We start from the raw sequence: 24,753 nt of genomic DNA, 5'->3' as shown, positions 1-24,753 counted from the left end.
TTGACCTCGTCATGAAGTTTAGATTGTGGTGTGTGTTTTCAGCCAGCATCACTACAGAAGCTTTAATGTTCTCATATCACACGACTGTAAAACACAATTCTGTGTCACATCTGAATGGATCAAGACACTTGTGTTGTTGATCACTTTACTCCTGATGACCAGTACATCCCTGTCTGTGGGTCACAAGTCAGACTCTCTGACCATTAGACCACGACTGCCCCATATAGATGATTGATAGATTAGAAATATTAGACAGAATGGAAGGTTAAATGAGTTTGAATGGTCTAGAAATAGAACATAGAATGGCAGCTAAATGGAGTCTAAAGACCTTCAGTTTGTTTACATTTGAATAACAAACTACACACACTTCAACTACAATTAACACTGTGTCATTGTTCTCTACAGGTTGAGTTATTGTGGCGTCACAGATGAAGGTTGTTCTGCTCTGACTTCAGCTCTGAGATCAAACCTCTCACACCTGAGACAACTGAGTCTGTCTCTGAATAATCTACGAATATCAGGAGTGAAGTTACTCTCTGATCTGAAAGATGATCCACGTTATAAACTGAAGACATTACACTACTGTGAGTATATTATTATTTAAATCTTTTAAAATGGCCAAAGTTAAGTAACAGACATATTTGTAGAATATAAGATAATAATTAAGCTCCACTTTAGTTTCTGTTCTTTAAACTGTTTAATTCTGTGATGATCTATGAATATATGAATATGTTCATCTCCTCCAGTGTCTCTGTGTGTAAATGATAAAGAGAGAGTTGTTGATCATTGACTGTTATTAATCTATGATCAGTTGTTCATCAGATCAGAGTATGTGAGCGGAGTGGAGCGTCAACAATTTCTCCTCCGCGCTCCGATCATTTAATTATCACTCCGCTCCGCTCCACTCCACACTCACTGATATCAGAAACACCGCTCCACCTTCACTCCACGTCTAAAGTATTTCAGTATGTGTGAAATTACACACTTCAACTTCTGTTCATAACGCATATTAAACAAATAAATGAATTGTACTCGTGACGGAGCGGTGCTGGAGCGCTCTTGGATCGAGTGAAAACCACGACGCTCCGACTTTTAAAAGATCTGCTCCTCGCTCCAGTCAAAATCACACGCTCCACTCCGCGCTCCGCTCACATACTCTGATTCATATCTCTGACTGTAATATGAATATACTGTGTGTTTCTGAGCTGGATCTGCTGATGTGATGTGACAGCAGTAATGTCTCATACTCATATCTGACTGTCTGTGTGTTTTATTGTAGGACTCTCTGTATTAAGACGTCAGTTCAGTTTCCTCAGGATCAGCTGATGGTGAATAAGAGCCGCTACAGGAATCAGTGATGTGAAGTTAAATGAATGCATGGAAGTGTAATGTGTGGAGCAGTGTTGATGAACAGAAGAAACAAGCTTCAAGGAAACTAAACTAATTCATCAAAATAAGTTTTTATCCAAAAGACATTAAGAAAATAGTTGATTTGTTTATACAGCACTGAAAACCAAGAAAATCAATGTGATATTTTCAGTGATGGGGTTATATCCTGAGCTGTCCAGATTTAATATAGATCATCATAACTGTGTATCCTGAAATTCAGAAATAGACAACTTATCACTTGTACATTTTCCACTTGATATCATCATGAGAAATGTGTGCCCTGCTGTATCTTGATTTAAATACACTTCAAAACTCTTATTTTGAAATGAGCTTCAGTGATACTGAGGATCACACAGAAATATTTTACTTTTTTAAATTATCATTTTTTTTATTGGCAATGTATGAAAACATAGAAATACATAGAAAATATAAAAGTATCTATTAAAATAAAATGAGAATCAAAACACAATTTAAATTAGAAATTAAATACAGAAAATAAACTTAAAATTCACCAAAATAAATGAAAACGCCAGCACAGGTTTATCATCTGAAGAGATTTGGAGTTCTTATTTTGATATATTTCTGGATCACTGTTTCAAAAGAAATGAATAATAGAGGTTGACTGATTGATCAGTTTTGATGATTAATCAGCACTGATAGTCGATCACTAGAACTATCAGCTATCATCTAAAATCCATGCTGATAATCAAGAGCGCAGGTTTGATTTTGGCATTGGTTGGGTCTTAATGTATTGTGTTTCCTTCAGGAGCATCAGTGAATGTTTGAATCTTCTGTAATAGTTGTGTTTGAGTCTCTCAGTTGTCTTCAGTGTGAAAAGATGGATCTCAAAATCATACAGTCACTGCTGGAAAGAGTTCAGATACACAGAAGATGCTGGAAAACTGAAGAAACTGCAGGAGCTGGAGGATTTTTATTGTTTTTAAACTTAAACATCTTTTATGTAAAATATCTTACTCAGGTCTGTACTAAATAAAAATGATCATGAATTTTGTCTCTTATTTTGTTAGAATTATTCACACTTTCTCAGATTCTGTAACATTCGAATGTCGCTGTAAATATCAGCATCTATGCATATATAGCATTTGTAAAATTGCATTTTTCCATCTCAAAAATATATCTAAATTACGGCCTATGCTCTCAATGTCAAATGCAGAAATGTTAATCCATGCATTTATGACCTCAAGGTTAGATTATTGTAATGCTTTATTGGGTGGTTGTTCTGCACGCTTAGTAAACAAACTACAGCTAGTCCAAAATGCAGCAGCAAGAGTTCTTACTAGAACCAGGAAGTATGACCATATTAGCCCGGTCCTGTCAACACTGCACTGGCTCCCTATCAAGCATCGCATAGATTTTAAAATATTGCTTATTACTTATAAAGCCCTGAATGGTTTAGCACCTCAGTATTTGAATGAGCTCCTTTTACATTATAATCCTCTACGTCCGCTACGTTCTAAAAACTCAGGCAATTTGATAATACCTAGAATATCAAAATCAACTGCAGGCGGCAGATCCTTTTCCTATTTGGCGCCCAAACTGTGGAATAACCTACCTAACATTGTTCGGGAGGCAGACACACTCTTGCAGTTTAAATCTAGATTAAAGACCCATCTCTTTAACCTGGCATACACATAACATACTAATATGCTTTTATTATCCAAATCCGTTAAAGGATTTTTAGGCTGCATTAATTAGGTAAACCGGAACCGGAAACACTTCCCATAACACCCTATGTACTTGCTACATCATTAGAAGAATGGCATCTACGCTAATATTAGTCTGTTTCTCTCTTGTTCCGAGGTCACCGTGGCCACCAGATCCAGTCTGTGTCCAGATCAGAGGGTCACTGCAGTCACCCGGATCCAGTACGTATCCAGACCAGATGGTGGATCAGCACCTAGAAAGGATCTCTACATCCCTGAAAGACAGCGGAGACCAGGACAACTAGAGCCCCAGATACAGATCCCCTGTAAAGACCTTGTCTCAGAGGAGCACCAGGACAAGACCACAGGAAACAGATGATTCTTCTGCACAATCTGACTTTGCTGCAGCCTGGAATTGAACTACTGGTTTCGTCTGGTCAGAGGAGAACTGGCCCCCCAACTGAGCCTGGTTTCTCCCAAGGTTTTTTTCTCCATTCTGTCACCGATGGAGTTTCGGTTCCTTGCCGCTGTCGCCTCTGGCTTGCTTAGTTGGGGACACTTCATCTACAGCGATATCGTTGACTTGATTGCAAATAAATGCACAGACACTATTTAACTGAACAGAGATGACATAACTGAATCCAATGATGAACTGCCTTTAACTATCATTTTTGCATTATTGACACTGTTTTCCTAATGAATGTTGTTCAGTTGCTTTGACGCAATGTATTTTGTTTAAAGCGCTATATAAATAAAGGTGACATTGACATTGACATTGACATATATGCAGCATATATTTGCTGTTTGATTCTTTAAATCTTCCTCTTAAATGTGTCTAATAAGGCTGTAAAAAAACTAATTTAATGCAAAAATGCTGATGAATTTGAAATGATTTGTTTCTAATTGTTTAAGCAACGTAATTAATTATATATGGTTAATAAACATTATTTTAAACATGCACTTTTTTTTCAAAGATAGTCGTGTGATTTTATTGCTTTGCAGAAACGTGCATTAGTAATATTTCACTCGATGTGCTCTCTTGTGTCCTCAGGAGAGAAGACAAAAGCTGGTTTTCCCTCCAACTGAAATTATGTCTTTTAAATTCCAATATAATTTGAAAATGTATCATATTTAAGAACAGAATTCTAATTTAGTTTTTCAGCTCTAGTGTCTAATACACTGAGTTCCAGTTAATTTCAAAGAGTTTCAATGTGGTTCATTGGAGCACTAGAGTGATCTTCTTTTTATTAAAATATTATAATCACAACTATTCATTTTACAGTCCTGCTACTAGCATTTTATTCAGACTAAAACCCCTTTAATTCGGGTGAGAAGGTTTTTTTCTCTCTCTCTCTCGAGAAGCTTTTGCACATATAATAATACCGCTGCAGAAGCATTTCGCAGGATAAAGGTTATCGATTAATTGATCGTTAATTTAAAAGACGATCGATCATGGAAATTATCGAAAATTTACATCACTAAATGCACATAAGTTGGATTGTATGGAGCTAATTTTGACAAAACTATTTGAATTTGAATTGTGTAAATATGAATTCTAAACAAGTGTAATTTAACAAAAAAAATGAACATTATATGGGATTTAAAACAGTTTTGAATTGGATTCTGGATTTTTTTTTTTTCTTTAATATTTACCATTTGAAATTTAACACAATGGATTTTTTTAAGGTAAAGTTTTATAGACATGTATTTTCAAACAGATTTTTTGTTCTGAATTCTTAGACTGCAAATATCAGGTTTTAAAAATTTTGAAAGTTTTCAAAACGAAGAAGAAATTCGGAACATCAAATAAAATTTTCTAAAATTCAAAGCGCAGAAATTCAGATCGTACAGAAAGAAGGTAAGAGGTCATTCACAGGGAGATCATCTCCGAAAAGAACAAAGGGTTTTGTCCAATCACAGAGCTACAGCAGATTTCTGGCGCGAGCGTCCGGCTCGTGGGAAGTCGTGGCCTAATGGTTAGAGAGTCGGACTCCCAATCGAAAGGTTGTGAGTTCGAGTCCCGGGCCGGCAGGAATTGTGGGTGGGGGGAGTGCATGTACAGTTCTCTCTCCACCTTCAATACCATGACTTAGGTGCCCTTGAGCAAGGCATCGAACCCCCAACTGCTCCCCGGGCGCCGCAGCATAAATGGCTGCCCACTGCTCAGGGTGTGTGCTCACAGTGTGTGTGTGTTCACTGCTCTGTGTGTGTGCATTTCGGATGGGTTAAATGCAGAGCACAAATTCTGAGTATGGGTCACCATACTTGGCTGAATGTCACTTCACTTCACTTCACTTCTCAGGAGGTCTTTCTTCTGCTGATCATGAATCCAGAAGTAAGTGATTTTTTAGCATTTATGGTTTATATTTAGATATTATGTTAGCATTCCCAGCATGTGACACATTAGTCTAAGCGGTCTCTGGTGTTTGTTTTAAAGTATATTTGGTGTAAAAGTAGCATCACCGTGTCTATACGGGACGCAACAGCTTGAAGTGACAAAGCGGACAAAATGTTTTGACTAATTCATGTTAAATACAAAGTCAGTCGTGTTAAATATATTTTATGACATGTTAATTTGTGGTTACCAGAGTTTAAATATGTAGTTTTTGATTTTTGCTTTTTAACTTTTAAAACGATTTTTTAAGGGCACACAAGCAAACAGCACACAAAACGTATAACTCTTTAATGTTTTATTATTTTGTTGTGTGTGAATAAATGTGAATATTTGTAATAAATTACAACAATGAGCGACCAAGTGTCAGCTTTGCAGAAGAAGTAGCTCATGAGTATGAACTATTTTAGTCGTGTCATTTCTGCTCCTTTTCCCGAGCGAACTGCTGTCTTTATTTGTACAGGTACAGATACTTCTAGAGCAGATATGAGGGAGACTTCAGTCACGTTTGGAGCACGCTCTTTCACAGATGTCTGTGGATGTGGACTTCTTACAATTGATCTGTGTTCAGGAGCTGGTAGTCATTTTTATTTAGCTGAATTGAATTTCTTTCAGAGCTGACGATAGACAAAACCAAGATTTCTTCATAACGGGACAAAAGCTAAAAAAGAATGCATCTCTGTTTGATCAAATGTAGTCATCATCTTCTTTACTAAATTCAGTGCATTTGTTTATTCTCTCATCCATTAAACCACAATAGGCTTTGTGCTTTGTTACTTTTGATAAGAAACAAAGTCTTAGATTTGAATTCTGTCCATCTTATCTTGAAATGTCACCAATAAATCTGACTGTGGTGCTCTCTATCTAATGCAGTGACGATCACGCAGTGTGCCTCAGGTCAAGTGAAGCGGCAGCATGCAGCACACTTGAAAGATCACGTCTTCCTCTGTTTTTAACACCAGTTACGGGCTACAGCGCCAAATAAACATGAATGAATGCCAAAGGGTCTGTAAACAGATACAGGACAATTTACTGACATTAATCCTGTCACATGTAATCGCTCAATCAGTGTTTCAGCTGTACTTCAGAGACGTCACAAACAGCTCGTCAACAAGATGTCATGTTTCTCATCAAATCCATATTCAGGGACCATGAACTTGGTATTCAGCTAGAAAATTACTTCTGGAGAGGAGCATTTTGATAAATAAATACACCATATTACATTCATTGTAATGTTTAATCAATATTGTTGTTGTACTTTAGGATAGTTGGTGAAATAATGGCAGTGAGCATTACTCAGGATGGACCTTTTTCATGGAGTGGATTTACAATTTCATTTCTTCCGGGAGATTAATAAAGATGAGCTGACATAACAGATGCAGACCTGCTAGATCTGATTGACAAGGTTTTCTAATTCAACTCAATTCAGATTTGTAGATACATCTGTGTAGTGTATGTGTGTGTTACTCCTGGTTTTTATTTCTTTAGATTGAGTCTGCAGACACTACAGCCTTGCTTGAGCTTTCTGAAAGAATCGTAGCATGTGGTACACAGGATCCTAACATGTGATGAAAGGAAGACATTGTCAGGTGTAGTATCTGTGATTCTGTCCATCTGACTCTCCTCCTTTCTCTTCAATCCACACATCAGGGTTAGATGTTTTTGGGACATTATACTCAAGTGCAGTGGGTTCAGTGAAGCGCGGAGAGAATCACGGATTGTGAACTACTTGCAGGACTTCATTCAAAGCCTTGAAGATGAAGGGAACATCATTACTCTTACTCTTAATACTTAAATCACATCAGTTCAACAACGGACCGGGCATCTGACCAGTCAGAGCAGAGAGGGCTTGTGGAAAAGACTGAAGATTTGGATCACTTCACACTTTTGAATATAAACTTGTTGTAGGAAACCTCTAAAACTATTTTAAAATAGTATATTAGGGGCACTTTAAAAATGTGAGGTATTGTCAGTCCAAGTTCAGATACTGTTAACACAAGTAAGGTTGCAGACATAGATGTGTGTGTTTTCTGCAGAAGAAGGGAGCAGCAGTAAGGAGAGCAGGGTTGAAGATGACAGCGAACAGCTGGATAAAACAAACTGCACTAAAGCAGATGCAGAACAAGACAAGATCACCGTCAGCAGTTTCATGCAGTGGATTACTGGTCAGGGGCATGTCCCCATTACTTCTGCACATTTGATCCTGACTGTCAGCTTCGATATGGTCAGCATAGTTTCTGCTTGCCTCTAGTAAATACATGTTCCTGTACTGTAACCTACACAGCAGCTAGAGACAAACACAGAGATCCTCAGCATTATGAGGCCGGCGGAGAGCAAAAGCACACACTTTGCAAACTCCCACAAAGCAAGTTCAGTTCTTTGACAGAGATATTAGGAGCAGTTGAATTCAGCAGATGTTCAAGAGCCCTCAATCCATCTGCACTCAAAGCACATTCAGATTCTGGAACAACAGCTTCAATATCTTCACAGACATCGTAAGTAGCTGCTACGTCCCAGTCTAGATCTGGCTCTTCGATGTCCTGAAGGTATAGCGGTTAAATAGTTAGGAATCCACTTATTACATGAACAGCAGTGTGATGACAGAATAACAAAGACGAGATGTCCGTACTGCAGAACACCACTTTACATGTCCCTAAACCGACCTGTCTCTACCCCTGGATCTAGATCCATCTCCTCCAACTTTAAATATGTCTTAACCGAGCGTCTCTGCTCGCTGGATCTTGTGTGTTCTGCAGTGAGGGCTACTGACTAAGACAGCATTACCATTCCTCGTATCTCTCAGATCGCTCATTATTTGTGTGCATCATTCCAATCTGCCACAGCTGCTCAGGACTTCGATTGTGCTCTGAGGAGAGTGAATGATGAGTCCAGGCTTCTGAACATGTGTCCAAGTCTGCCTGAAGTCTTGGGAGAAAAGTGTAGTGCACACTGAAAAGGTCCTGAATCACTGATCTGTCGAGCAATCCTTCTGCCTCCAGCGAGTGCAGCGTGTCTGAGGACTTGTTGGTGACCGTGATTCTGACATCACGCCAGAGACGCTCAATCCTGTTAGAAACAATACAAAAGAAAAAAAGAAAAAAAAAAGAAAATCAGGTTGAAAAGCAATGCAGTGAACATTTTTTACCTTATTATTATTACCATTATTAATAAATAATTTTAACCCACATAACACGTCTATCTGGAATAACAGCTGTATTTTGGTGAATCGATAATCTCTGTTCATCGATGAGTGCTGGAAGAAAGGCACATGGTCACTTACACATGTTATGGACAACTCAGGAATATATTGAGTTATGATGATATTTGTGGTAAATATAATGTAAGTAGCTCCTCTAAAATGTATGATAAAATAATTAATAATATACCATTGCAGATGATTAAATTACTCAAGGAACAAGTAAAATATTCCACAATATTTCCCAAAATACATGATCTTATGATTGAAAATTTAAACTTTGCTGATAGAAAATGTTCTCAAAGATTTTTGAGGAATTGTCTATTATAACTTTGTTTTCCAGGACTAGTAAAGAGATCTTATATATTTTGTCTGAAATTAGAACTGATTTTCTTACATTTCCTGTCAAGTCTAAATGTAAAGAGGTGCATTTTAAAATTATGAATCATATTTATCCTGCATAGAAATTTTTCAGAGTAAGATTTAATCTTGGGGACTGTAATAGATGCCAATTATGTAAATTGGAGATAGAAACAGATCTGCAGACTGATAAAGAAAGATAAATTAATTACGTTCATGCACGCACATTTACAATTCTTTGAAATAGCGGCAGAGAAAACGAAACCGAAAGTAAACTGGAACCGCTCTGACAGACTCTGCACATGCACAACTACGTCACGCGCACATTGATAAGACTGCCCTTACAAACAAAGAAGGAATTTAGTACAGTTAATGTGAGTGGGAACTATTAATTATGTGTTTGTTGGAATGGGACGCTTATCTGTGTTGCGTGCTGTGCTTTTAAGGAGTGCGTGAGTGGCCCTGTCCCAAACGAACACTTCATGTGTCCTCGCGGTCTTACACGCGTGCGCGTGTCCGTTAAGTCCACGAGACCGTAGAGTGTCCCATTTGTCATTTTAGGGTTCAGAAGGTGCTCGCGAGCGTCCCCTAGCGGCCGTTATGCGCCTCGATCCACACTTCTGACCCGCACCGGCGCGAGCTCAAACACACTTTACCCGACAGACAAAGATAAACGTTATTAACGTGGCTATTATTCTGGATGTTTGAACATGTTGAAATTGCAGCTTTACTTTTCGAAAAACGACTTAATCGTGCAGCAGTTGTGTATCAGGACTACTGGCTGAGACCACAAGCGAGCTGTTCAGTTATAAAGGTTTTACTGACACCAAGAACGATTTTATGACAACTGATCTTTTGTCTAAATGACAATCTTTGTGGATGTGGTTGTAGTTATTAGCTGGCTAATAACAAGAAGCTTTGAGTGAGATCTAGTAGTTACAGTTTAGCTGCTACACAGCAATTTTACATCAGTGTTAGAGACAGAACTGCTCTTTCTTTTCAATAGAACTGAAGTTACACATGATTTCCAATCTGTTTGGTTTGTTAAAATCATCTTACATTATGATACAGGACATTTCTGGCTTTATAGGAGAAGATGCCAGACTTTTGTGCAGTCTACAGATAATCGGATAAATACAGATAAAGCGGGGCTTTGATATAATAGTATTACAAGATTGCTGTTGACCCAAAGCTTTTCACAAGTTTGTTTCCACAATCACAGAATGTTTCTTTTCTTCAGGAGTGAGGACTTTGACAGAACGGGGCACAATGTCCGGCTTAAAGATGGTGCTGTGCCAAACATTTTTAACTTTCCAGCTCATCTTCAAAGGGTCTGTGTATCACTGACCAACAATAACTCAAGGTGTATAAGATTGATATATCAATATGTGATTAAATGTCACTATAGTTTTAGTTTCTGAAAGTTATATAATGTGTTGTTTATTACAGCACATTAAAGACACTCCAAACATCTTGACTTTATTTTAGCTGGTAGCAACAAGAAGCACAAGCACCTCTAGAAGAGCGGAAGACAACCTGCCAATGGACTTGCATCCCTGCTTTCTCGTGTCCTGGTTTGTCAGGATCATCACAGTAATACAGTATTTGCTTTTGAAGGTTCCTCTGTGTCCTGGGCTTCATCACAAACACTGACACGTTGATGTGGACGGTTCCTGTGCTGATTGAAGGACAGTGATATGTCCGGACCTACAGGTTCAACCAGGACCACTCAGAGCTTCTCTTCAGCTCCATTAGAGCATCCGCTAGGGTTCATCATTTACATTTACCAGACACTGAGGGACACAAAGTGGCAGCAAATGCTTGTATTGATTTCAGTTTGTCGCTCCATAAGTTTTTATGTTATTTGTAAAATGTGTTTTCTGAAGACATGCACAGTACCTGAAAGTGTCACAAACCATTTTAAGTATTTAGAAAAATGCCTGTGTTTGTCACCACTGGTACAGTCTGAATTGTGTGATAATGTCATTCAACTTAACTTATGTAGAAAGATCATTCAGGGGTGGCTAGTTCTAGTTGGTCTTTTTTTAAAAGCATAAAACATTTTAAAGCATGGATTAAATATCTGTGTACTATACTCGTATATCTTGTGTTTTTTTTAAGGTGGCTGGAATAACAACCCTAATGCCGTCCAGTTGAAGCACATCTTTAGGAAGCTGATGTTAAACAGAGGCAATGTGACGGCACAGGATGAGTCCCTACCAGCTGTCCTCAACACCTCTTCAAGCCTGTCAGCTGTAGATATGAGGAAAAGATCTTCCATCCCTGTTTGCTGACATTCCTGCCCTAGTACATGACCACATTTACCTTCCCGTCTGCTTCGACGGTCTTGTGGACAACGCTCTCTTGTACATTTCAGGTAAAGACTGACTAAAAGTCGATCATCGTGGTGACAGACACTGAATCTGCCATCAAGGACCAGAGCTATAGTCATAATGCAGTGTCATAAGTACATCTCTGACGTTTATAACAAACCAAACAGTTTGAAAATTGGTAGAAAATTGAGCAAGTTATGATTATTTAAAAAGTACATGCACCATTAAAACACAATGTTAGAGCAAACAAACTCATGGTTTGTGTAACAGTTAAGTGTTAAGAAGTTAGCGCAATGTTTCTCTTATCAAGTGTCCAGTGTGTTTCAGATATAATCAGTTCTTTAACTCAAATTTAATAAAATTATAGAATTTATGTAATTAGGTTCATTGTGTTATGGACTAATTTTGAATATATGTTTTGTTAATTATCGGTGCTATGGTCTCTTTCACTTTATTCTGTAATGCATTATTGGATTATGCACTGATTTCACATTTCTATAGTGTTGTTCCCATACAGAAGTCACAGAGAGTTAAATATATTTTTAATAAATAGATTTCGATATATTTAAATATCTTAAAATCAAATAGAATCAAATATATTATATATTTATAAATATATATATATATATTTTTTGAAATATATATATATATATATATATATATATATAAAATATATTTAAATATTTCATTTTGGCTGCTTTTTAATTATATTAAACATATGTAAATATATTTTTATCAGAAATATTTACATATATTTATATCCTTTATATTTAAATACATTAAGATATTAGACTATGTAAAAATATTAATTTGCAATATATGTCCATATAATAATTTCTAATATTTGTTAACATATTACATTTCTGTACATGTAAATATATAAGATTTCTATAAATCCAAATATATTGAAAAAAAATAAAATATTCAATTAAATAAACGTAAACATGTTTCATAGAATATATTCTCGTTTACTCAAACTTTGTCAATAAATTAAATCTCCACACATGAAAATGTTTTCAATATCAAGATTATAATTTGCCCCTTCTTAATAAATATAATACAAACAAAATTTGGACCCTGAAAAACTGGGAAACCCTTCAGACAATGTAACTTAAAAACAGTGACAATATAAATTGACTTATTAAAAAGAGTACATTTATCAAAACCAGTTCAGCATGAACCAACAAAATTATGAATGCTTATGATATTTCTGGCACTCAAATGAAAGATTATCCTTCTGTAAGCATCCAGGGTCAAAACATTATGCACAAATATGCAAGTCTTAGTAGGCATTAGAGGTCTGGACAGTCTTTAAACCGAAGCCTGAACCCGGTCCATACCTGAGATCATCTGATACATTTAGAGCCCAAACCCGACCCGAACCCTCTACAAGCAATGAGTAATGAGGAGTTACTTCAAAAACTGTGATTTTACCCACTCATTGCAGAGAAATATGACTTTACGAGTCAGTAGCCTGTCGAAGCTGTTTTACTTATAAAAGTGTCCGTGCTCTGTGATGTCTGGTTTCTGTGTCCAATGGTTGTGTGTCTGCGTGTCTATGAAACCAGCGTAGTCTACTGCATGTAGTTTTAGTTTAACTACAACCCAAGCCCGACCTGAACCTGAAGCTATTCATTGAATATTAACCTACACCCGACCCGAAAGCATTTGGGAACCCGTCACATTGTAATGCATCAGAACTAACAGTAGCACTTTTAGAACCAAATGGATTGAATGAATGGAAATAAATTGTAAACCATCAGAACTGTGTTGTTGTAACTGTTCTGTATCTTTGTAGAGTCAGGTATTCTTACTCTGCTTAGGCCAGATATAGCAGTTATGATCGACAGAGGCTTCCTTGTGCATGACTGTGTGTCCTGTAAAGTGTACAGACCTGTATTTCTCGCTGGGAGACCTCAGATGCCAAAGCAGGAGGTCAGGGAGACCCAAGCTGTTGCACATCTGAGCGTTTTACACATTGAGCATCTGATTCATAGACTGAAGGAGTGTAAATTATTTGATAAGAATATTTAGAATATTTTAAATCTATTAAAACTAAAACTAATCTGTTTAACTTTTTTATAATTATTGTTTTTGTTTATAAATAATTCATATGTTTTTACAAGTTCTCATGAGTGTTGAAATTTCATTTTCCTGCTGATGAACCTTTACATCATGCATATGACAAATAAACATGATTGAATCGTTCCCCGTACAGTATATACATCTAAGTACTAATGAAATATAAATTCAGAACACCACACACACAAACAAATAACATTTACAGAAAAATGACCTTTAATAGGTTAACCACATATCCTGTACATTTGTGGAAACAGTTCAAAATAAAACATTAGCCAAAAGATATGTACAAATTGATGGAAACTGATTGCATGGAATGAAATCACTATGAATCACTGAATGTTTCAAGCCAAAAGTGTTGGAAGAGAAAAGTAAAAGTAATCAACCTTTCCCTTGATTGTTGTAATGACTCCCTCATCTCTGTATATTCATGTACAGATATATGAACATTACAGTTACCTGAATCTAGAAGAAGTAACTTGTGTCATTCTCAACGCATGCCATTCATTCATTGTGCTTTGTTGTCTTGTACCAATCTTACTTTGGTGTGCCATGACCTGTGTTGTTGCTAGAGAAGCCATGCGCAGCTGCTGATGGTGGGTCAACACAAAACAGCACTCTGAGGGACCCAGAGGATAGCCATCAGGGGGCAAGGATGCTCGTGGTGCTGTGGTGGTATGTGGACAGGTCTTTGGTGGGCTCCAGGCTGGAAGCTGATAGGAGAGTACACTCCCTTCTTGTACTTCTCCAGAAGCACTGTCTGTCAAAGGCACATCCCCTGAAATCCCTATGATGGTTATTAAAGAGCCGTTTCTCTTGACATGCCTTCATAAATATCACTCAGCCGCAGAACTGACAGAACTGACCTGTCTGGAAGGCCACAGGTCAAGATACAGGTTGCTCCTGAAAACATACATATAACAACATACACAGTGTTCATTAAAGGTTCTTGTAACAATCTTGCAGATAACAATAATCACAAACCATCTTGAAAAAAGTACTTTTCAAAACAGTATTAATTAAAACCACTTCTCATTCCTACACCTTGCCTGATGCCTTCTGCCAATCTTCTTTCCTTCGGCCTAGCGCACAAAACCACCATTTCATTTGTCGGACCGGGCTCAAAGCCCTGTAAACAAATATTGCATAAGAACTTATTAACTTTGTGATATGTTTCGTTTATTTAGCTCAATGATTACATATTCTCATAAAAAGGAATGCTGCACTCTCTGTATTATTGTTGTAAGTTGATGTGAGAAATGAGGATAAGAAATAACAAACATCACAAAGAAGATGTAGGTTAATATAATGTGTATATTAACAGTGTATTGATCGCTGCTCAGACCCAGTGCAGCTGTGAGTAGAGGACATCTGTTGGCTGTAATGTGCTGTTTTAGTAGAGCAATGCTGCAGAGCAAGCCCTGCACACATAAGCACTGATTGGCCAACAGCTCAAACGTGTTTGAGAACAACCTGGAAACAAAATTGACATCAACTGAAGTTATCTCCTGTGTTTGAGGATTCAGGCAACCATAGTCACTGGTATTACTGGATTAAATAATCATTAGTTAAATGATGTTGGTTTACACTATAGCTAGTGTTTGAACCTTCCTTGGGCTAAATGTTGGCAACTTGATTAATTCCACTCTCTGGGAATTTTAATAGACCTATGTAGCAGAGCTTTGTAATAAACTGCTGTGCAAATACTTGTTAGAAAAACACAGAGTGGTCCAGATTTTTACAGTTCGGACAGTAACTGTAGGCTGTGAGGCTGTGTCCAAACAGTAATCTGACTCTTACAGTCACTGTCTCAGGCTCCAGACTAACATTTGAAGGTAGTGGCACCAGCACCATGAAGTTATATATATATATAGTTGTCCTTTAATATTTGTGGTTTTCTATCTCAGCGCTGTTTGATCTGTTTGTAACAGAGAATTATGTGCAGAATTTGATTTCTTCTCACTGGATCTTGAAGCACTGTTACAGTGTCCTGAGATCAACACTGGTTCCAGAGTAAAACTGTTCTGAGCTTCGAACAGTTTGATTGTGCTGCGCTGTGCTTAATCAGTGGTCTGAGATGATAAACTATTTCTACACGCTTTTTGTTTGCCATTTGATGTTTCTCACATTCAACCGAAATGGAATTGGGCAACGCGGTGGTCACACCAGTGCGACCGCCAACAAAATGTTGTCAAAATGACAGAAAAATGTTTGCAGTCTGGAGCCATATCTGTATTTTAAAAAATTCCAAGAGAGTAAATACTATAAACCTTATTACTCTGAAGCTGACTTTGCATCTTACCCGGGGAGTTGCTAGGTTGGTTTGGATAGTTGCTAGAGTGTTGCTATGTAGATAGATAGATATAGCTTAATTTACGCTTACAGTCTTATGTACAATTCTACAAATGTTACCCTGCGCATGCAATCTTTATAACTTCATTTTGCCTTCATAGAAATGTACATTTTCACTTAAGTTGAAATCTCAGATGTTTCTCCTGAAAAGACATAAACAGACATATAATCATCTCAGGTGTGTCTCCTTTAGAGTTTCAGAAGAAATCAACAATATCTGCTCATTTTTGTCAATACACAAACATCTACAATCAAAAGTCTCATTACCTCAACATTGAGTTATGTTTCTCATCTAATAAGTATATTTAAACTCTTATTTACATGAGCTTGAAGCTATGAGTGAACATATCCAAAACAACCCAGAGAAATGTCTTGTTTGTTATTACTGTAATCGATGATTTCTGCAAACTACTGTAAAGACTAGACCGAGTACAGTTAGAACACCATTTGCTTGTTACATTAGTTAATTACTATTTAACTCACTATTACTATTTCTAAATTATAATGAGTATTAATGAATTTACTTTTATTTAGCTACTAATTGTGATGTCAGATGCAGTTGTGGCCTCCATCAGTTTAACCCAAATGTTTCGGTCTTGAGCTGATACAGTGTGTTTCGTCTGTACTCATGACCACCTCACACATCTCTGAACTGCACAATAACATTTACTGCACCATGCTTTTCTCAATTTTTAGATCAGAATTGAAAAATCACAAAAATCTAAGTTCAGTTTTATGTTCATAAATGGAAAAGAAGCTATTCTGTGTTAAATTGAGAGGGTGAAGTGAAATTATTACCCTTAAAAATAGACTCTGTTCAAAAGACTATCCTCATATTTTACAGCCGTACATCCTTTAAAAATTCCTCCATACCACATTCAACCTTCAAATCTCAGAGAGCCTCCTAATTCAGCTCAGAACATGAAAAAATGAATTATTTTAAATTTTGGAAAAACACATTTTGGACATGATCAGGTTGAGCACACATTTATATTATTGAGGAACACATGTCCTTCTGTAACACTCCTTCAAATGTGAAGCATATCTGTGTGTTGCTAAGGTTTCACTGACAAGATTATTTTTTTATTAATATTATTATTTTGTTTTGATTTTGAGAATGGAAACAAAGAAAACAGAAGCATTTGAACCAGGTTGAATATCTGAATATCTGAGGTAAGACAACAAAACCTTTCAAATAAACTATAATCTTTTTGAAAAGCTATGCAAATAAAACCTACATAATGTCATAATTGTGTGTTACAATATGAATAAATAACGATGGGCCAAGAAATTGTAGAAAAATTAAGCACACACACACACACAATGTTAATGTGGCCATAATATTAAAATAGTTAACCGGTCCAGAGTTAATTATTCTGCGTATACCATAGTTACTACACCTAAAGACCTTTCTCAGATGTTTTATTTCAAAATCTTTGTAAAGAGTTTAGTCTGCTGGTCACCAGATCCCTTGTGTTTTGATTATTTTCACCAACAGAGGGCGCTGTGAGCTACACTGATTGCTTGGTAATGTGCTGCTACTTCATTCCTGAAGAACTGAACCTGGACGACAGCAGGATGATATTATCATCAATCCTCAAAAGAGACAGCTTTGTCCCTATCAAGGTAGTATACTGAATTCAAATAATACTGTTTGTGTGTACTTTATAACTGCCTTTATATCTCTAACTTTATAACTATAATTTGACTCCTGTTGTTTTAACAGAGACTGAAATTGATGGAAACACTTTAATGAACCTAACTGAGACCACAAAAGCTTAAATATTCCCAAAAATCTTGTCCGTTTTCTATTATTAAACATTTATTAACTCGCACTTGCTTCCTCCCACTCATTTGACGAATCATTACAGAGGGTAAAAATGTTTTTCTCTATTTTCAGGTGTGCAACAGGCGAACACAACACGGTGTCTTCAGCCCTTGTTACCAAACACCAGTTCTTGAGAGGAAAAATTATTTAAAAAAAGAAAGATCACCTTTGATTAATGTTGAAGCAATATATTACATTAGTTGCAGGTTAAGCAAAGTAAGAAAACAGATAATTTGACCAGGAGTCCATCAAAAATAAAGTGACACTTTCTATTATCCTGAAAGCTGTTTAATTTTTATGTTTGTTTATTTGTTATTTATTTGTTTTGCAGATGGAGGATCTATCTGGCTAAGACGTGTATCAGAAGAGGACAAGGTCAGTTTGGGTAAGAGTCACACACAGAGTCTGGCGGCACAAACAGTGATCGGCGAGCGTCAGAGAAGAGCAGCTGGGGAGATACTGTTACTGAGCTGGATGTAGAAAAACAAATCTGTGTTGATTAGGCACACGAAGGTAATAAATCACTGATTTGCATGAAAAGAAAAGCTAAGAATCTCAATGATCAGTAACATAGTATACCATATTCAGTTTAACAAATCTTAAATTAAAGGTCTCAATGGTTCCTGCTGTTTCCACTTCCACTTCATCAGTGAGGTGAGTGTATTAGTATCCGTAATATCTAAATCTAGAATTTGTTATTTTTTAACCCCTTCTCTTGGTTATGATTTCTTCTAGACATTGTTTCAAACTTGTATGACTTTCTTTTGTTCTGTGAAAGAAATTATTTTCAAGAATGTCACTGAAAATCGCTGACATGTTGTTTCGGAGCCCAGTGATTTTCATCATATGGACATTCTTTAATAATGATGAAGTTCGGATCATTTTACGACTCGTTCAGCAAAATGAACGAATCTTTTTCGAGTCATTTAGATTATTTCATTCATTTAAGCAAAATCTAATTAAAATATTACGCGTTACTTCCCGAACACATCTAGTTCTTACGCAAACGTTGATCAAAATGTCAAGTCTGCCTAGGAAAAGCAATTATTATACCAGCAAACTCAAAATTGGACTAAAAATGAACAAACTAGGCTATAAATAGTTTTTTATTGTAGGCTTGGATAATTATATTATTATATAGCCTAGTTTGTATTTACCGATAGACAGTCAAAAAGACAAATTAATCAATATTTTATTTATAACAGGGTTTTATTTATTTATAAAATAATAACACACCACAGATCCTGAAGAAACAGTAACAAAAACACAGTGACAGAAATGTCAGAAATAGCGTATGGGTCTGTCACGTGATTAAGGAACGACTCGACCCGAAAGACTCATGAGATGAACTAATCAATTCTCTTTCCGGCTCAGACTGCAATGGTTTAGCGTATGGGGCTGTCACGTGATTAAGGAACGAGTCAAAAACCCGATAGACCCGAACTATGAACTAATCAATTCTCTTTCCGGCTCAAGACTGCATTGACTGACACAGGTGAATCACTACTAGCGGAACAGAACCTATTGAACATTGCGAATGCGCGACTGAACGAATCACTCCCCGAGACGACTCGTTCTTCCAGAGTCACATTAAACAATTGTTCAAAATGAACAAATCGTTCTAGAATGACACATCACTATTCTTTAACATTCTTAAATTCTTCATTTTTGTGATCTTTTGTGATATTTTTTGAGATTTGGAAAAAAAGATTCGATAAGGAGAGCTCTGGCTTGGTGTGGACGTAGCCTAAATGATGACAAAATATCCCTTTAATGGGGTCATATACTTTTGATTACAATTTGTTATATTTATAATTTAATTTTTCCCACTGATGTCATCTTATAATATTAGTAAGGGATTCTTGCAACCAAATGCTCATAATTTAGTTTTTTTCATGACCACTTGCCACCCACCCTATTAGCTTTATTATATTACAGTTTTTTACAGACGCTAGGACACATTTCTCAATACTTAGGTAACTTTTGCAAAACTCTTCACACAGTTCTCCGAACAAACTTTCAGCTTGACAAAGCAGTTAATTTCACATTCAAAATGCACTACAACTACCAAAACACTTTCTTCAGGTCTCAAATCAACTCATACTTCCAGAACACTTGCAAAGGTCCACAGCCGACAAACACACTTTGTCATCCACAAAACAATGACCTAAAAAACACTAACAACATGAAGCATTATACAGTGTTTTCTTGTGTGAAACAAGGACACATCTCTGTTTATAATTCACTGCAATATATGTTACTGGAATGAATCAGACATGATGCAGCATTTGTCAATATTTTATGTCGTTTGTTTTCTTTTATTTTTTTGCACTGACTAATTCCAAAATACAAGAATTTGTATCCACACCATCCACTGATACAGATACAATAGTAATGCTAATCTACTCGGTCTTCTCCATTTGGCCACAGGTTCTCATCCACATCATATCTTATGTCATCTAGGGCAATACACCTAGGCAAGAATCTTCTGGCATGCCTGATCCATCCCTGGCAATCTTCTGCTGATATGTCCAGGCATCAGCATTCATTGCATCCAGGAGGGACATTTGATCATGTGGATGGTCATTTTTATAATTGTTTTTATAGCATGTCATTTTAAAATATATAAAATATATTTCATTCAAATATTACTGTAGAAATGTAGCAAATTGCTGTCTTATTCAGTTTTGTATTATGTTATTGTTATTGTTTGAACATAAGTTGTTTGAAAACAGTATGTAAGCATGTGCAAATTGGCCGGTACATACAAAGAGTTTTGGCAGTTGTTGTGTCTGAGTGAGAAAAGAATTCATGAAATTTGAGAGATGTAGTCATTGAGTGCATTTTGTGCCAAAGCAATGATAATTGATCCTCAGTTTAGCCCACATAGACTTCTGTTGTGCTCACTGTGTGAAGAGTTTTGAAAAAGAGACCTAAGTATTGAGAAATGTGTCCTAGCGTCTGTAAAAAAAACTGTAATAATTTAGTTTACACTGCCTTATCTTTTAAGTCTTTATAGTTCAAGTCAGTTCCGTGTTTCAAGAGAGAGATGGTGATGCTTGATTTATACCTTGTCATCCTTTTTTTTGTATACATGCTAGATTTTTTACAAATGATTTTGTATGCTAAAACGTGTGCGTTATTTGAAGAATGGTTTGACATCGTAAGCGTTTTTCCGCTCTGTGCGGAGTTTAAAGACGCTCCCTTAAGAATTACAGCTGCGTGGAGTCTCGAATAAAAGTGAAAGCAAATGTTTAGCGTTGATGTTTCTCCGTTAAAACAGTTAGAATCGATTCTATACGGAATATCAAAGTGTTTCATAGGAACTAAGCCATGATTTTCGTGTAGCTGCTTCAAAGAAACCACTTTTTGTACCTGGCTGTAAACAAATGTTTTTCTGCTGTAAAGTTGTGTATTTTAACATGGGAGGTCTATGGGTCTGAGCGGCCAGTCGATTAATTACAGTTAAAGTGAGTGAAAGTGTTTCAAGATACTGACGGGGAGGTTCCCGCTTGATTTATACTCTGTTTTTTTCGCATAACAATGCAAGATTTAATTATTGGTTTTTTTAATGATTTTGTTTGCTAAAACGTGTACGCTATATTGTTTTGACATCACAAGCGTTTTCTCGCTGTGTGTGGAGTTTAAAGACGCTCCCTTCAGAGTCTCGGCGCCATCATTTTTTTTCAGTGTCTCGAATAAAACTGAGTTTATGTTTCACCGTTTAAACAGCCAGAAACGATTCTGTACGGAATATCAAAGTGTTTCGTCGGAACTAAATCATGATTTTCGTGTAGCTGCTTCATAGAAAGTCGGTGGATTTTGTGAATCTGTGTAAATAAGGTAAGTGCTGAGTGCTTTACAGTGACTTCCGCTTTCAGATTTACTCAGAAGGACGTTTAGTTTTATATGTTCTATTTGTTTATTTTATGTTTAATATTTTCTTTTTCGAGCAGATGAAGGTGTTTTGATTGGTGTTGTGTGTGGTTTATTGGATCATTTGTTAACACACGACTAACATTGTGTATCTGAACATGTGTATCTCATGATCTGTTTCTCTCAGGATCCGTTCAGCTGAATTATTGAGTTTGTTTGTCATTTCTATTCAGAGTCAGTGCTGGAGATCAGATTCAGTTCAGTTTCATCATGGAGGACACACAAACATCCACAGATCAAGAGTTTTCTCCAGGATGCAGGTACTTTGAAGAAACACTGTATTAAATCACCTTCAGTGATGGGAGTTTTTGTGTCTGGAGACAAACAATATTGTGACAATATATTGTTTATGTGTGTTTTTCAAGTCATCTACAGACTATAAAGTATATGAATGATAAAGTGCTAATTGACAGCATTTATTATTACAGTACAGAAGCTATAAAATATATTTTCTGCTCTATTCTGTGATAAAAATGGAAAAAGTGTTTGTAGTAACTTTATCGAATTATAGAATACAGATTATTGGTTATTGTCCAGCAATATATTTTATTTCTTAGCCAATTAAAAGTTGTAAAATGTTATTTTTTTGGTCAATTAGACATACATACTACTTCTTCTTATTATTATTATTACATTTGACATTCCTGTCCTCCTCACTTCTGAAATGATTGCTGCGTCCCTGTCCTGTAACATAACTGAATATTAAACTTTAGCTATATGCCATGTTATCTTCATTTTAGGGATCAAATAGGTTTTGTGGCTCCACATGAATTTATATTCAGTAGGAAATGGCTCACAATGGAAAATGGAACCAATTATCACCCTCCACAGTCTCACACAATCCTGCGGGGACACTGGGAATGTAGAGGAAACACTGTAGGATTGGCTGTGTGTGTGTGTGTGTGTGTGTGTGTGTGTGTGTCCAGGGCTCAACATTAACGATTGTCCAGGACAAGTGGATTTTGTTAAAGGTCCCATGACATGGATTATTTCCTTTTCTCTAAATGCTTTTTAATGTTTCCTTAGGTGTACTTATATTGTTAGTATGATTTTTACATTTAAAATGTAGAAATAAAAAGCATTTTTATATCCTGATATTAGCCCTCTGGCTTGAATGCTCTGTTTGAAGGGGCGTGTCTGCTGTGAGACTCCGAGTAAACCACAACTGTTGTGATTGGCTGACATCTTTGCATTTGAAATGCGTATTACATGTGGAACCCCTCTCAAATATATATATATATATACTGCAGCTGTCGAGATTAACGAATCGTGGAAGTGTAGATTATATAATTATTTTTTCGATCTTTTCCTATCCCTGCAGTGATGAGCATTGAGTAGACAGAGTCTGTTTATCGCGTGAATGCAGTGATCTCGTCATTATTGCAACACGTTTTCTCTCACAAAATGCTTTCACCACAACTAACAGCAAACACATGAATACACCACATGAATACAGTAAGAGCTTCGTTGTGCAGCATAACAGCGTCATTCATTGTAACGGCAGCTTAGGCAAGTGTGCAGATTTACTCGCGATGTGTGACAGCTCCGAAAATAAAGGGAGCGTTCTTTGATCTCTCTCTGTAGTTAAATCACAATTTAAATAACAGATTTGTTTCATGCTACTAAGAGAAACAACGTGAAGTTGATCGTTGTCACTGGCTTGATTCACTGATGCATAAACACTATTAAACGATTTAGAAAGAAAGTCTGTGTGAACTTGAATTAGCTACACATCAGAAATCACTGATCACAGATCAGGCATTAATGAACACTGTTACTCACTGTTTGTGGCGGTGCTGTCGAATCCATATCATAAAAGTCTATTTGTAACGCCTGTGCTGACATTGCGACTGAATTATATGTAAATATTTGGGCGGGCAAAGCAGAGAAAGAGGAGGTAAAATTCTCCTTATAACGTCACAAGGAGGAGATTCAAGATCAGCCGTTTGAGCTTCCATTTTCTCAAAGGCAGAGAAAGATAGCAAAATCTCGATTTACACCGATTAAAATTTCTAGAAACTTGGGGGCCATATACAGTCTAGGGGAACTCATATTAATGTTAAAAAAACTCAGAAAGTGACATTTTCATGTCATAGCACCTTTAAGCGGCAAGTGAAAGAATTGTACTTGCCTGACCGGACAAGAAACTTGATCAAAATTTTAATAACAAATAATAACTAGGTCAGCACCGAATCTTTGTCGAGAATTATTCTGATTTTATAACATTTTATTTCAGTGTAAACGGTGATTAATAACAGATAATGTATTATCGAGGTCTCGTCAGTTGAGGCTCACGTAGTCTGTCTGACTCACGGAGAAATCAACACTATAAGAACAGCACACACATAGAAACAAACATGAACAATACTGCTGTAGAAAAATATAAATATTATATTTAATATATGCAACATCACATGACCAGGAGTCATGTTTTCCCAACTTTCAGCTCGACTGCAAATGTGATATTGATTTTATACATCTTCAGTTAAATAAACGAGTAATATTAACTGACTTACATTTTAGACACATATGGGTCGTTTTTGCTCCATTTCGCTAACAAAAATAGTTATAAGCAAAGCCACAGCAGAACAGTCGTAAAATTTTGGTGATGGTGATGACGTCGGTATGAATTTAAACAAATTAGCATATTGTGACATCACTGACTGGGTCTTCAACCCGTGCCTTCGGGCGCATCATTGCAAACCTCATTTTCATGCAGGCTATATACACCACAAACAAATTAAAATAAAACAGTACCAAATTTTTTTTCTTCTCACCTGAAATTCATGCAATAAACATGTTTTTGACAAAGATTTGCATCCACCGCTAGGTGTCAATGCAACCTACAAATGAGAGACATTTTACTTTGCTTATTTGGGTTGTCACTTTTGTGAAAAAAAAATCCTGTTTGATTTGAGTGACAAGTGTTCATTTAATCGATTGTAAAATCGATTTTGCATGTCTAGATGCATTTTATACAGCAAATAACACCAAATATAGGTAAATCCACGGACAACAGGCAGGACGAATGTAAAGATTCAAAATATTGGTAAAGACCAATATTTCTGATGATTTATTGGCGTGAAGTTACGTGCACAAATGACAAACAGGAGTGCAACATTCTCGAAAAACAATAAGCAGAGTGGACTGCCATAATGCAAAACATTTACTGCAGGCTTCAACATGGCTGTGTTTACGATTAAATTTCAACAACAACAAAA

The 24,753-nt window shown here is 36.5% G+C and overlaps 1 protein-coding gene and 1 long non-coding RNA gene across 2 annotated transcripts in view; both read left to right on the top strand.

Moving 5' to 3' along the window:
* The window catches only part of LOC132095595 (NACHT, LRR and PYD domains-containing protein 12-like), a 594,505-nt gene that overhangs the window by 97,767 nt on the left and 471,985 nt on the right, over positions 1-24,753 (top strand). The gene's annotated exons all lie outside the window — the stretch shown is intronic.
* Positions 6,187-11,595, top strand: LOC132095607 (uncharacterized). Its single transcript, XR_009422468.1, has 4 exons — positions 6,187-6,850; positions 6,934-7,034; positions 10,242-10,364; positions 11,123-11,595. It is a non-coding gene; the product is annotated as an uncharacterized LOC132095607 (long non-coding RNA).

The sequence above is a fragment of the Carassius carassius genome, chromosome 19, assembly GCF_963082965.1.
Source record: "Carassius carassius chromosome 19, fCarCar2.1, whole genome shotgun sequence".
Classification (NCBI taxonomy): Eukaryota; Metazoa; Chordata; class Actinopteri; order Cypriniformes; family Cyprinidae; genus Carassius; species Carassius carassius.
This window is presented reverse-complemented; position numbering and strand designations above follow the sequence as displayed.